The following is a 14544-nucleotide window of genomic DNA, read 5'->3' as shown; positions in this document are numbered from 1 at the left end:
CAGGCCCTTGGAGGCTCTTTCCTATATCCTGCCACTGGTCGAGGCACGGTACAGCGGAGGACAAGAGAAACAGGTTCTTATCCCCAGAGTTTGAAAGATCAAGCCCTGCTGGTGCTGCATCTTGCCTACAGTGCCCCTACTGAGAAGCTGGTCATGATCACCTTGCTGCTGGAGACACAAGGAAGGGGGACGGAGGAGCGATGTGCAGTGTTCTGGGTGTTGGAGCTTCCTGGGGCTCAGGTTAGGGTGGAAGGAAAGCAGGGTGAGACCACGACTGCCCATGTGAGGCTGCCTCTTGCTGGGCCACCTCCACGCAGGAACCCACACATCTTGAATGGGTTGGTTCCCCTCCCTGTGTCCTCTGGCAGAATACCCGGAAGTGTCGAATTCCAAGCATGAAGTTGACTGTTGAACTTGGCAACACTTTCCCATGGGGTTACGCTGTTTGCTGGGCACACTGGCATATTTCTGACTCAGATAACTTTATCTGAGAAAAGCTTTGCTCTTCTAAAAGATGGCTCTATTTGCATTTATGTAAGTTTAGGACTAATCTAAGGGAAATCAAGGCATCTTTAGGCCAGTCATGATTTGAGGGGCTAGATTCATTGAGAATCTAGCCTTGTTTCCACACATGTGGCTCACGGTGTCCACAGGAGTGTCAGGAATAGAGTGGTCCACTGTGTTCTAGAAATATGCTATGCTTTTAGAACCATAACCTCAATCAAGTCACAGGATGAAAGGTAACTTTTTGTGGTAGGTAACATTCCAAGTGGGCTTATGAGCCCAGCTCACCATGTGTACCTGCAATAACAGTTTTAATTCCAATGGATCAAACCTGCCTGAGTTTTCAGCCCAATTCTAACTGCTAGCTATCTCACTTGAAAACAGTTGTTTGTTGTTGTCTCTTCTTTCAATTACTCATTCACTCTCATGTTTGTTGAGCAATCAGTCTGTACCAGGCACCAGGGAGACAAGGAAGCTGGCACTGCCAAGGACTATGGGAGTACATTTACCAGACTCTGTTTGATACTGCTCCCTTAGAGTTGTGCAGTGCACAAACTGCGCAACCATCGGCTGCTGCCCTCTAAAGAACCATAAGCCACATGATTTAGATGGGAAACACAGACATAAAACATTAAAATTCAATCTGACATATGCCTATAAGGAATGCAACAGATACCATCTTTTTTTTTTTGAGTTGGAGTCTCACTCTGTCACCCAGACTGGAGTGCAGTGGCCACTCCCGGCCACTGCAGCCTCGACCTGCTGGGCTCCGGCGATCCTTCCGCCTCAGCCTTCCAAGTAGCTGGAATTACAGGCATGCGCTACCACACCCAGCTGATTTTTTTATTTATTGTAGAAATGAGGTCTCGCTGCCCAGGCGGGTCTTGAACCCGTGGGCTCAGGCAATCCCCTCACCTCAGCCTCCCAAAGGCACGGGATTACAGGCTGAGCCACCGAGCCCGGTTTCAGAATACCATCTTGGGGTAGGGCTAGATTTTAAAAGTCACCATGAGGTTATGATTCCCTACAGACCATATCAACACTGAAAGCTTCCTGATTTTCCAATAAAATACTTGATGGTACTTGTAACACGACAAGACAGCCAGATAGGTGTTTCTTTGGTTAAATGCCAGAAGAAATAACCAGCTTACTGCAGGGCTGAGTACAAACAGTCTTTTTCTCTAAACACTAGACCCCACTCACCAAACCAAGCCTTTCACTCTACAAGAGGCTTTTGGGAATGTGAGAGGCTTCTAGAACCTAAGATGACTAAGGTAAGAGCGATGCCAAGTTTCAGTTCTCCAGTGACCAGGGAGTAGAATGGGGGGTGGAATTATTTAAAACTGTCCTTCCCCCTCCTTCCTTCCCTCTGGCTGAGTGTTGTATTCCCAAGTCCATATAGTTAAATATGAGCATGAGGCAATCCTGACTTAATATTATCCCATGACAAAAAAGCAGCCACTTTTTCTGCTGAGGGTTTCTGAGAAGGCTTCCTAGAGGAGGCACCATGTGAACTGAGTCTTGAAGGGTCAACGGCATCTCATTTATGATAACCTCAAATGTGGGGGAGATTACTGGAGGGAGAGAGACTGTTTATGGAGGCACAGAACTGCGCAAAACAACAACAACAACAAAAAACCCAACAAGTACATCTGGAAGCAGGCGGTGAGTAATTCTGAAACACAGCAACAAACACAGCTGGAAAAAACGGATTGGAGCCATGCTGGGTGGGGTTTCAGCTCAACTTGGAATTTGATAACCGGGCAAAGGAAAGTTTTAATGAAGGGATGTCAGGATTAAGTGGGGAGAAGTTGGCTATAGGCAAAGTAATGAATTAGATTAGTGAAGACTCTCGACAAGAGATTGCAGGGCCTCGGCCATGCCGGAGATGACACATTTGGCCCTGGCTGCTTACCCTACTTTGCATCCTCACTTTCTACCTTTTGACCTTATAGTAGGAGGCAGCCGTATTGTGTGTTTTGGCCTGCCTCCTTGTGCTTCTGACATTTCTATGAGGACATTCTCAGGGTAGCCTCCTGGTCCCAGGAGGGGTACATGGAACAGAACCTCCCCAGCCTAATCTAGTTCAGTCAACATTCAACCCAAAGACATACAGGAAGAATCACCTAGCTGAGTGTGGTCTAGAGCAGCGATCCCCAACCTTTTTGGTGTCAGGGACCGGTTTTATGGAAGATGGTTTCTCCACGGACCAGGGGTGGGATTGTCAGGCATCGGATTCTCATAAGGAGCACTCAACCTAGATCCCTCGCCTGTGCAATTCACAGTAGGGTTCTCTCTCCTATGGGAATCTAAAGCCACTGCTGATCTGACAAGAGGCAGAGCTCTTGTCAGATCACCTCCTGTTGTATGGCCTGGTTCCTAACAGGACAGAGACCAGTTAGGGACCCCTGGTCTAGAGGTCTAGGCCGTGGGTGGTGTCTCATGCCTGTAATCCCAGAATTCTGGGAGGCCGAGGCTGTAGAACTGCTTGAGTTTGAGAGCAGCCTGGGCAACACAGTGAGACCTTGTCTCAAAAAAAAAAAAAAAAAAAAAAGAAAAGAGAAAAGAAAAAAAAAGAGGTCTAGATTAGCTGACTCAAGACACATGGGAAATAATACATGATACTTGTTTCAAGCCACTGAGTCTGGGGGTGGTTGCTACACAGCACTATTTGCAGATACAGAGTAAGTGGATAGACAAAAGTGGTGTGGATTCTCAGGCAAATAGCTCAAATAAGGAGGCATGGGCATGGCAGATGCGATGCAGCAAGTTAGGAGAGGAGCACACCTTGACGTTTCCAACTTTGAACTCCCAAAAGGGGGCACATGTGACTCTGCTAAACATCAATAGATGCTCAATATAAATGGAAAAGACCAAAAAGGCTTTGAACAATCTGGGGATAAAGAAATTTATCCAAGAAAATTACAGATGTCTTCTATTGGGGGGAAAAAAAGACACGCAAGGTAAAGGAGTGCCTGGGAAAAGAAATCAGAACAGTCAGGTGGTCCCTTCAAATCATGACCCTACACACAGGGTGTATATGTGGCCAGGTACACAGGGTGACATGTTAGCTAATGTGTGTTTTCTTGGTGCTCTATGTGTATGAACTCATTTAATTCTCACAACAACGCTGGAGGGGGTATGCTATGATTATCCCCATTTTAGAGAGCAGAACATAGAGGCACAGAAAGGGGAAGTAGCCTGCCAGGCCATACAGAGTATAAGCACTAACTTCAGCATCTCAGGTCAAGTGCACCATTGCCCAGGGCCCTGCAGAGAAGTGCACTTGCCTCTCCACTGTGTCTGTTTCACAGCAGAATGGCCGGCTGCCACTGTCCATCCCTCCTCACTCTAACTGGCTGCCTTCCATCTCTTTCCTCTGACCCTGGGTCCCTGTGGAAAAATAAGCTAGAAACAGCTTCCCCGTTGCCACGTGCCCAGGTCTTTACATCTCAGCACTGTCCCTGAGAGCAACTCAAACAGGCCAGCACCACAGGTGGGTACACTAGTGAAAAGAAAGCACAATAGGACCCAAGAGAGCCCACAGCTGGGCATGAGAGGCCGGGGAGGGGGGATTCTGAGTCTCCCCAGTAGAGCCATCAGGGTGCTCAGCTTTGCTATTCGTTGTCACATGGAGGCTTCCCTGAGAGGAGTAACAAAGGCCACGCTGAAGCCTGCATGGATGGATGTTTATGGCTCTGCAAAAGGGCAGGGTGCCCGGGCTTGGAGCAGGGGGGTGCACTGAAAGGCATTCACCCAAGCACCAGCTCGCCTGGCAGCTTGGGAGGCAGCCAACAGCAAGAGAGCCAGAGGACGCAGCCCCACCCCCAGCACTCCCTCTGTACTGCATGGACCAGGGAGAGGCAAGTGGTTGAAATCCTGCCCCCAGAGAGCTAAGGGGGAATGAGCAGTGGCACTAGTATGCTCTTGCCATCACCAGTATGTGCCCATTGCATGCAGCACGCAGACTCAAAGAACCACAGACTCAGCTCCCAACTGTCATCGGGTGCTAGGGTTACACACCCCCAGAGAAAGCTGCCTCTGTGGAGCTGGGGAAACCAAGTATTAGACGGGAAGGAGAGAAAATGTGAATAATTAATTGTCACGAAAAGCCTCTACGTCTCCCTGGAGAAGCAGAGATGACGCAACTCAGGGATATGCTCTGTCTTTATCATATCTATTACATGACTTCTCAAAGGCCCTCAGAGAGCACCTGTCGGGTTAGGGCAAACCACAGACCAAAACCAAACCAGGTGTGGGACAGACTGTCTGAGGCTGGTGAGAGGGCAAGAGATGCTCACAATATTAACAAGGCTTTCAACTCGTTTGTGTTTCTCGAGGAAAAGGAAGATTCTTTCTCTTGTGATTACAGACAATTAGATTTTCCTTTGATAATGTAAAACGAAAACAACATTAAGGGACACAGTACACAAGTTCAGGTCTCCTATGATGCAGAAAGTGCACTAGTAATTAGCCTGGGTATTTGTTATATTTGTATCCCATTTTTGGGGCCAATTAAAAAAAAATTTTTTTGAGTCAGGGTCTCACTCTGTCACCCAGGCTGGAGGGCAGTGGCACACACATGGCTCACTGCAGCCTTGACCTTCTGGACTCAGGTGATCCTTCTGACTCAGCTTCCCAAATAGCTGAGACTACAGGCAAGTGCCATTGTGCCCAGCTATGTTGCCCAAGCTGGTCTCAAACTCCTGGACTCAAGTAATCCTCCCACCTCAGTCTCCCAAATTGCTGGAATTACAGGGGTGAGCCACTGCACCTGGCCTGGCCAATTAATTTTAACAGAAAAATAATTTAGGCAATAGCAACCATTTATTGTGTTCTTGTTATTTGCCAGACACTGTCCTAAAAGCTTTCTATGCATGATCTTATTTAATCTTTAAAGCAACAGTATGATAGAGGTGTATTCTCTATCCCATGCTGTGGTGAAATGGTAACTGGCTTGCTCAAGGCCGCTGGGCTAGGATGTCCCAGGTTTGTGCTCCAAGTTCCCAAGTTCAACATCCTTCAAACCACTGTGTTGGTTACTTGCCCCAAATCTTAGCCTGCCTGTCTGGGGCTCTGAAATCATGGCTTGGCTCCTTTTGCCAACTTGGGTGGGAGATCCTGCTGTGAATGGACTGGCTGTTTTGCCTCGGAGGGCATTCCCAGCTGGAGTCTTAGGGAGGAGAGGGCAGGGCACTGAGATCCTACCTGCTGACAGACTCCCGGATGCTGGCCACCCACTTGGCCACCTTAGTGCTGCCTGGCCCCCTCACCACCACTCTCTGCAGCCTGGGACTCCATACCAGCCTGGCCTGCACTGTGTCCTGCTGTCTGGTGCCAGCCAGACTAGTCCTCCTTCCACACAGGCAACCGGGTGTTTCCCCAGAGCACCTATCCCCCCAACAGTGGGCATGTCTAGTTGACCATCCAGATCTTTCATTCCAAGGGACTTCCTGGGCAAGTCTCAGGATGTGACAAGCTCAGATACCCCTTTCTAGAATTTTTGGTCAACGATTGATAATACCGTTGTTTTATCCACAATTCGTCACTGACAGTTTGCAATTCAGTTGTAATCGTTTACTTAATCAAGGAATGTTACTGAGCACCTACCTTGTGCTCAGGTGCCAGAGTACATGGTGGAAAATAAAAGCCTCTGCCTTTGTAGAGCTTATAATTGAATGAGGGGGGGAAGACAGATGACACACAACAAATGTGTAAGATGAAGTCGGGGAGCTAAGTGCTACGGACACTTCACTAACAAACACACACATCCAATGTGGTTCAAGGTTTCTAAGGCAGCAGCCAAACCCTTTACCATCAACTGAAAAAGTTGTCACGCACCATTCCAGTGCCAAAATTCCTGCCAACACCCCAGTATCCTGTAAGCCCCCAGGAGGCTAACAGACTCTGAAAAAGAGCATCTCCAGTGGTTACAGGCTGTTTGGTTTGGGGAATCTGGCGCTGGAGCCTGTCTTGAGACTGTTACCTCACAGGCATGAGAGATTGAACAAATTCCTTATTTGCATTTCTAAAGCCCCCCTCTGTGGCACCGGACAGCTTGGGTGCTTGGATACCAGTCTGCCAACCAGACCCACAAGATCCAGTGGCAGAAAACCCAGGTGAGGTGGTGGGTCACATACACAAAAAGCTACACCCAGGGCATAGGTTGACACTGTGAAGAAAGATCAGGTCAGAGGGCAGGAGGCAAAAAGCCTCTAGGGTGACAATGAACACAAAATCCACAGGGAGGGCCACCCTCCCATTAAGCCACATGGTCTTCCCAGAATGCCAAGAGTAAATGCCTTCAGAAAGGGGCCTCCCAAATTCCTTCCTGGGGGACGCTATTCATCCGGAATGAAATGAATAACCTGCCCTTCATCTCTTTTTTTTCACAGTTTAAAACGCCAGTTCTCTGAAACTTTCAACTAATTAAAAAATTGTAATCGACCTCCCTCTCCCCCCAGTATTCTAGATAAGAACCTCAGACTTCCTTAATTCTTAGTGATTTTATAATTTTGGCATATCAGGCCTCTGGTTGGCCTGCAACTTTGGGCTGTGAAAGTGGCAAGGCTGGTCTCAGTGCCAGCCCCAAAACGAAGGTGAAATTAGTTGCAGGGTTGGAAAGAGTGCATTGTGGTGGCAGGGAGGTGACACAGAGGATTTTTCATATAGGGGACCCAAACTGCGTTCGTAACATCAATAATAAGGTTCTTGCCACGTCCTTGCCCCCAGTCTGTATTTACAGCACTTTCCTGCAATAGAAGAACTTAACATAGGCTGACACGGTTAAGCCAAAACTTCTGTGTTCATTTGGCAGACGAGTATGGTAAGAACTCTTTCTGGTCTGAGGCCCTCTCGAGTTTTTGTAAGAAGGATGCCTTTGTAGTAACTGCAGTTATCCCACAGCTCTTTCAGTTTCATCGTCTACTGAAAAAAAAAAAATGTCGGGAACCAGGATGCCTGATTTGTATTCCTGAGCTCCTCCTGAAACCAGGACACTGGGAAGAAAGAAGTAATATAGGAAGTAAGGCTTTCTATATACTTTTTTTTACTTTAAGTACCTTGCATTTTTTTCCCACTTGTTAGGACAATCATTTTTGTTTAAATGTTTGTTTGCTTTCTGAGTCGGAGTCTCACTCTGTTGCCCAGGCTGGAGTACAATGGCACAAACACAGCTCACTGCAGCCTCAAGGTCCTGGGCTGGGCGATCTACCCACCTCAGCCTCCTGAATAGGTGGGACTACAGGCGCGTGTCACTGTGCCCAGTTAATTTTTAAACTTTTTTTTGGAGAGATGAGGTTTTGCTATGCTATCCAGGCTGGTCTTGAACTCCTGGCCTCAAGTGATCCTCCTGCCTTGGCCTCTCAAAGTGCTAGGATAACAGGCATGAGCCACTGCACCAGGCTAGTTTAAATGTATTTCTAACCATCATTCTGAAACATACCCTCCTGAAGAGAAGACGGTGGGAGGGTGGGGGAGGGGGAAGAGGGGGAGGAGGGAAGGACACAAAAGCCAGACACTGACCAGAGAGTAATGACAAAGGCACTTTAATTTCTGACACAGTTTAACATAAATTCTGGGAGAGACTAAGAGGTTGCTACATAATTAGTCTGAGGAAGTGTAAATGCAGCTAGAAACACTCAAGCATTTCTAGCATGCTTATGTAAGTCCTTAGGACCATAAGGATTTGGAACGTGTGTGAAACGGTAACACACAACAATGTGCCATGCTTCATAATGTACTAAGACCTTTCTTTTAGTAAAAGTTGAGGGTTGGAAATGCCTGAGGAGATGTTAGCATTTTACATGGAGTTCTTTCTTCTACTCATTCATTTTAATTCTCTCTCAGCCATATTATGCGCTTGTTGTTTTCATCTGTAGTCAAGTCAGCTTGAAAGTCGGGGTCTCAAGAAAAATACTGTAGATTTGGAGATGACACAGCAAAGGTTGGAAACAAGAGGAAGGGCATTAATATTCATCTTGTCTTAAGAAATAAATAAACCTACCCAAACAGAACAAAACAAAACAAAAAACAGAAGAGAAGGATGTTAGCCAAAGTCTAGCCCCAGGATTTGCTCTTCAGGAAACTCCAGACCTCTCAGCCTTATACTAGGGCTAGCGACAGGAATCCTCACAATCACATTAGTGAAGATTTACTTTAAAAAAGGATTTCTTGAGGCAGGATGTTGATAAATCAGACAAACAATGACTAGCTCTTATAACTGTTCTAAGAAAAGACACTACATATGTGTTTATAAGATACACCCTGAATCCTGCAGTAGAAAAATCAGTGACAAAATCTGGCATTGGCTTTGCTCACGACCCCACTTGTAATGTTTGAAATGAAGCCCGGGGACCCGTTTTTTGGCCTAAAATTCAGTGAAATATTAAAATGCTTTGCCAGTTTGAATATGATCCTGACAAGTCTCTAGCCCTTGTTTCCAGTCTCTTTAGAAAATATGTACCCTGGGGCCACTTGGAGAACAAGCTTACCAGACATGACTAGAGAATTTGGGATGGGCGAGACATTCAGCCTAGCCCCTTCGTTTACAGATGAGGTCAGGTCACTTGCTCATGCCAATGACAGGTCTAGAAAGAGAACAAACATTCCCCAACTCCCAGTTCGGGGCTCTCCCCTTTATATCTCGACTACACTTAGTCCCAACGGCCCCCACTACTACCAAGCAGGAGGAGACACAGCTTGTCCTGGTCTCCAGGGAGCTTACAATCTAATTAAGAAAGCAAGACATTTACACATGACAAATAAAATACTAAATGATGTAGAGGTGAAATGCAAAGATGATAAGGATGCTTCCTGTTTCCACAGTTTTCTTATTGCCTCATGACCCTCCACCCGCAGAGTCTGGCCTGATCATTGCTTCAGGGAAGATGGTGGCAGATAAACCCAATAATCAAGTTTCTGAATTTTTTTTTTCCAGTTCATAATGGAGGAAATAGTCTTGATGGACAAGGCTCACTATTCTAAGAGCTGGGCTTTTAGAGACAGAAAAGGCTTTCTGAGCCAAGAAGGGCTAAAACCTAGAGCAAGGGGTTCACACCATGAACCAGAGGGCAGAAGAACGTGTGACGCTGCAGGATGTCAAGCTTGGGCTTCTGGAGGGAGGAAGAAGACTGGAAGGAACCTGACCAAAGTCTATGCCAGGAGGCTTCGGAGAAAGTGTCACAGACAGAGCTGCTCCTGAGCTGAGCCCTGCAGGGCTGTGGATCCCAAGGAGAGCAGTACTTGGCCTTCTCCTTAGGGAGAAGTACTTGACCAGGGGGTGAGGGCAGTGGCTCAGGAGCAAACTTTAGTGCAATTTTCAAGAAATAACAGTTCAACTTGTACACTTGAGTTTGTGGCTGAAAATTCACACTCATTATAAAGGGAAGCTCTTATTGGAACTCTCAATGGAGAGTTGAAAGTGTTATTGTCTAATGGCTGGTGACGCTACCTCACCGAGAGGCCCCCAACTTCTCACTTCAGGTGATCTGTGACTCTACACGTTTCAGCCTCACTGTCCTCAAACCTGAGATAATAAAATGTTAACTATGGAACTGCAGAGAAAGTCCACTTTTCCCATCCATGACAAATAACTCCTTGCAACTATATTCCTGTTGCAAAAAAGCATAATCAGTCTTCTAAGCACAGGTTGAACTGCTCTGCTTCACTACCTTTTGTGCCAATAGTAACATCAGAAGACGTCAGGGTCAGATTAAAGTAAAAGGAGGAGCGAGAGCACATGGAACGTTCCTTCCTTCCCATAACCAGGATGCTGTACAAAACAGAAGCTAAGTCAATATGGAGGAAGGGCCGGGCTTGGTGGCTTAGCCTGTAATTCCTACACTTTGGGAGGTGGAGGCAAGTGAATTGCCTGAACCTGAAGGTTCGAGGCCAGCTTGGGCAACTTGGCGAGACCTCATCTCTACAATAAATCAAAAATTAGCAGGGTGCGGTAGCATGTGCCTGTAGTTCTGGCTACTTGGAAGGCTGAGGCGGAAAGATCACTGGAGCTTAGCACGTCAACGCTGGGGTGGCCAACAGAGTGAGATTCTACCTCAAAAAAATAATAATAATAAATAAAATATGGAGGAAGGAGAGAAGGCTCAGAAAGAAGGAAGACTGATGGGATCCTCTTAGCTCTCTTAGCTAACTGTGACTTTTGTAATCTGTAAAGGACATGACCTGGATTTTTGCAGTGTTCTCCAGCTACTTCCAATTTGTAATCCCATCAGAGGTTAAAGGTAGCAGTACGGATGTCGAGTAAAGATAGAAACTGTCCACTGGAGTGGGAAATGTTTTCTGTAAAGTCTGGGCAGAGCCCCAGTGGCTTTGCTGGGGCCATTACTACTGCCTGAGCTTGGATTGGGAATGTCACCAATACCAAACTTCCACTGTGGAAAACAGGAAAGACTTCAACTTGGGTCTCCCAATCCAGGATGCTCCCTGTTTATAACCTACTTCACAGAACAATCCTGCTCATTGTCATTGTTTAAAATATCGATCTATGTATGCATCTATCTATTCAGACAATCTTTTTTTGGACGTAAAAATCACAATTTTTAAGGAACCCTAGCACTCTCATTTATGCTCGTGGGACAGTGAAGTGGCATCTTTGGAGAATAACCTGGCAATAGGGATTAGAAGTTTTAAAAAAGCATATATAGTTTTTGCTCCCACAAGTCGCAATATGAGAGTTTATCCTGATAATGAAAGATGTGCACAAAGACCTAGCACACAGATGCTCTTGGCAATGCTGCTTATAAAGGTGGAAAAGGGAATAGGACCAACAACAGGGCACTGATGAATAAAGTACAGCATGGAAATACAGGCCAGGTATAGTGGCTCACGCCTATAATCCCAGCACTTTGGGAGGCTGAGGCAGGAAGGTCGCTTGAGTTCAGGAGTTTGAGATAGCCTGGGCAACATAGCAAGATCTCATAAAAATAAAAAAATAATTTAAAAAAATTAGCCAGGTGCAGTGGCATGCACCTGTAAGCCCAGCTACTTAGGAGGCTGAGGTAGAAGGACCACCTGAGCCTAGGTGTTAAGGCTGTAGTGAGATGGGATTGTGCCACTGCACTCCAGCCTGGGCAATAGAGAGAGACCCTGACTCTAAATAAATAAATAAATAAAATACAATGGAATACTGTATTCAAACTATTGTAGTAATAAGTTTCCTGATATATGAAGATGTTTATAATATATTGAAAAAATTAGACTATAAAACAATATATAATACTCTTTTTGTAAATTATTGCCCAAAATTCTATATATCTATAGAATTGTAGATGCTCAGAAAAAAAATCTATAAGGACAGACACAAAATTATGAATAATGGGTGTTTCTGGATGGTAGGATTCTGTGTTTTGGGTTTTTTTTTTTTTTTTGCTAATCTATATTTTCTCATTTTTCTACAAGGACTATGTGTTATTGGGTAATAAAAATTATTTTAAAATTGAGAAAAGCACCAGGCACCTGAAGGGCAGGAGTAGTGGCAGCTGCTTACTTTTGTTCTCTCCCTTGTAGGGGAATCCTGACAACCCTGGTCAGCCAGATGCCCCTGAAGTACCACTTCAGCATCACAGGGGGAAAATGCAGTCATGAGAAATCTGCCTCCATTTTTCTTTCATATCCTGGATAGAAATCAGCACCCTCCGTGTAGTTGAAGTCATACAATTAAAACTTATCTCTGGAGCCAGAAGGACTATACTGCATTTCTTTTGAAAACGGATGCCACTGCAGCAAAGCATCAAAGGAGTTGTCTGTGCAGTATGTTGCCCTCACCCTTTGATTTCCTGATGTGTATCTCTCATTATTGCTTTTTTCTTATCATCTGTCAAACAGTAAGACTGTCTCGCTTTCCAGGCTTCTTTGAAGGATTCTGAGTATTCAGACCCCACACCATCAATAACATTAGAAATGCATTCACACGTTCGGCTTCAGTGAGTTCATTTGTCACAGGGTTTCATTGACTACTTCCATGTTCCCTGTGGAAGGCTGCCACCTGCTTCTCAGACAAATCCCAAACACACACCTCTAGCTTTGCCTCAGAAGGGATACACCCCATGTTTTTAAAGTAAACAAGTGGAGGAACATAATTTTTTTCTTTTAAATTAAACCAATACAAAATTTATCAAGTGAAATTTTTTCTCATCTAGATATTATGCAGATCCCAGAGGCTACAGATTTTAAAAATTAGAATCTTGGCCAGGCATGGTGGCTCACACCTGTAATCCCAGCACTGTGGGAGGCCAAGATGGGAGGATCGCTTGAGCTTAGAAATTCAAGACTAGCCTGGGCAACTTAGTGAGACCCTATCTCTAAAAAAATTTGTTTTTAAAAAAATTAGCTGGGTATAGTGGGTGCATACTTATAGTCCTAACTACTTGAGAAGCTGAGGCTTCACTTAAGCCCAGGAGTTGGAGGCTGCGGTGAGCCATGATCGTGCTACTGTATTCCAGTCTAGGTGACAAAGTAAGATCCTGACTCAAAAAAACCCCCCAAAAACTAGAATCTTAAAGCAAGAGATTTGGGTAAGTCACATGTATCGGAGTTATTTAAAAGCAAGCTTGCTTAATGCGGACAAGGACTAGCTCAGTGTTCTTCAAGCTTTCAGTGCATACAACTCACTTGACTCAGGAGGTCTGGGGTGAGGCCTGGGATTCTGCATTTCTAACAAGTTCCCAGTGATGCTAACACAGTAGTCCCTGGACCGTACTCTGAGCAGCAAGTTTTCCAGAATGGTGATTTTATGTGCTCTGCCAGGCCAAGGACACCTTTCCTGGGCAGCAACACAACATGGAGTGGGATGCCCCACCTGCACCAGCTGGCTCTGAGACACCCTATGGCTCTGAGTCTACGGCTAAGCCTTCACCTGAGTGGCTGCAAGACCCAGACCTGCCATAAATGACACACCCAGGCCTGTGGTCCTTTTATTAGTGTTGCTTACAAGCGGCATACTAAATGGCTCTAGGACTAAGGGGAAGGTCCAGGAACACCACAAGTATCCCATGGCTGAAGTCATACTTGCCACAGAAAGCCTCAATGCCTGGCTGGGGTTGTGAAAAGAGTCACCAGCAACAGTTAGGGCAGCCAGGGCAAGCTAGAGTAAGGCCAATGCCTTCTAGAGCGGGAAAAGGGTGCCTTGAGGATGCTCTCCCACACAGCAACAGGGACAGTAGCTGTTAGGTATACCAGATGCCCCACACCAGGGAGTGGAATAGATACTTCTGAGTAAAATCTTTAAGTCCACAGTCCCTTTGGAGGACAGTGCCACAAAGAAAGAGACTGGACAAGGAAATCAGATTGATCTGTTCACGTGCACAGCATCTTAGAGGTTTCTCACTGGTTCTTGCAGCCAGGGTACACACCAAGATGAATGTGTTATCACTGATGCTGTCATCTACCACGCCTTGGCTCACAGACAGCCCCATCTAGGGCTGCAAACCCGTTCCAGCTGTGCTGCAGCTCGTCCTCCACCTCTGAAACAGTTCTACACGTGAACATGAGTGTTGTGCCACAACATGGTTTTAAGCATAACAACAATGGAAATAGTTCTTATTTGGGGCTCATTTGCTGCAAGTTGCACACTCAAGTGCTTCCAACTCTGTGCAGTGGTAGAGCAGAAATTCAAAACCCTGTGACTCTCCTCCAATTTGAAATGAGGATACCATCTCCCCAATGCTTCAATTTGTTGTAGGTCAACTGCTGGGTTTATATCAATATATCAAATAATAGTGTTAGTATTACTAACAAGCTCTTTGGTAACTGAGGAAGTAGGAAGTTAATGACCATAGGGACAGTGTTGGGAGCCGGCTGTGGAGGCCTGCCTGAGCGTTAGGGATCCAGGCAGGCTGTGACCCCTGAGACCACTAGGATGAGTTCAGGAGCTGAAGGCCCATTCCCTCTTCCCTTCTTTGCCGTTTGGCACGTTCCACTAGCAGGGACTTTGATAATCTAAGCATGAAGTTCTGAGAGTATGACAGGCATGGCTTACTTTAGGAGTCCATTGTTCCTGTTTCTCACAGACTGTGGTTTTGG

At 45.9% G+C, this 14544-nt stretch overlaps 1 protein-coding gene across 1 annotated transcript in view; it reads right to left on the bottom strand.

Annotated features, from left to right (window-relative positions):
* The window catches only part of FAM124A (family with sequence similarity 124 member A), a 61429-nt gene that overhangs the window by 38071 nt on the left and 8814 nt on the right, over window positions 1–14544 (bottom strand). The window lies entirely within an intron of this gene.

This window comes from Carlito syrichta, unplaced genomic scaffold, assembly GCF_000164805.1.
Source record: "Carlito syrichta isolate Samal-C Ts95f unplaced genomic scaffold, Tarsius_syrichta-2.0.1 Scaffold308842, whole genome shotgun sequence".
Lineage (NCBI taxonomy): Eukaryota > Metazoa > Chordata > Mammalia > Primates > Tarsiidae > Carlito > Carlito syrichta.
This window is presented reverse-complemented; position numbering and strand designations above follow the sequence as displayed.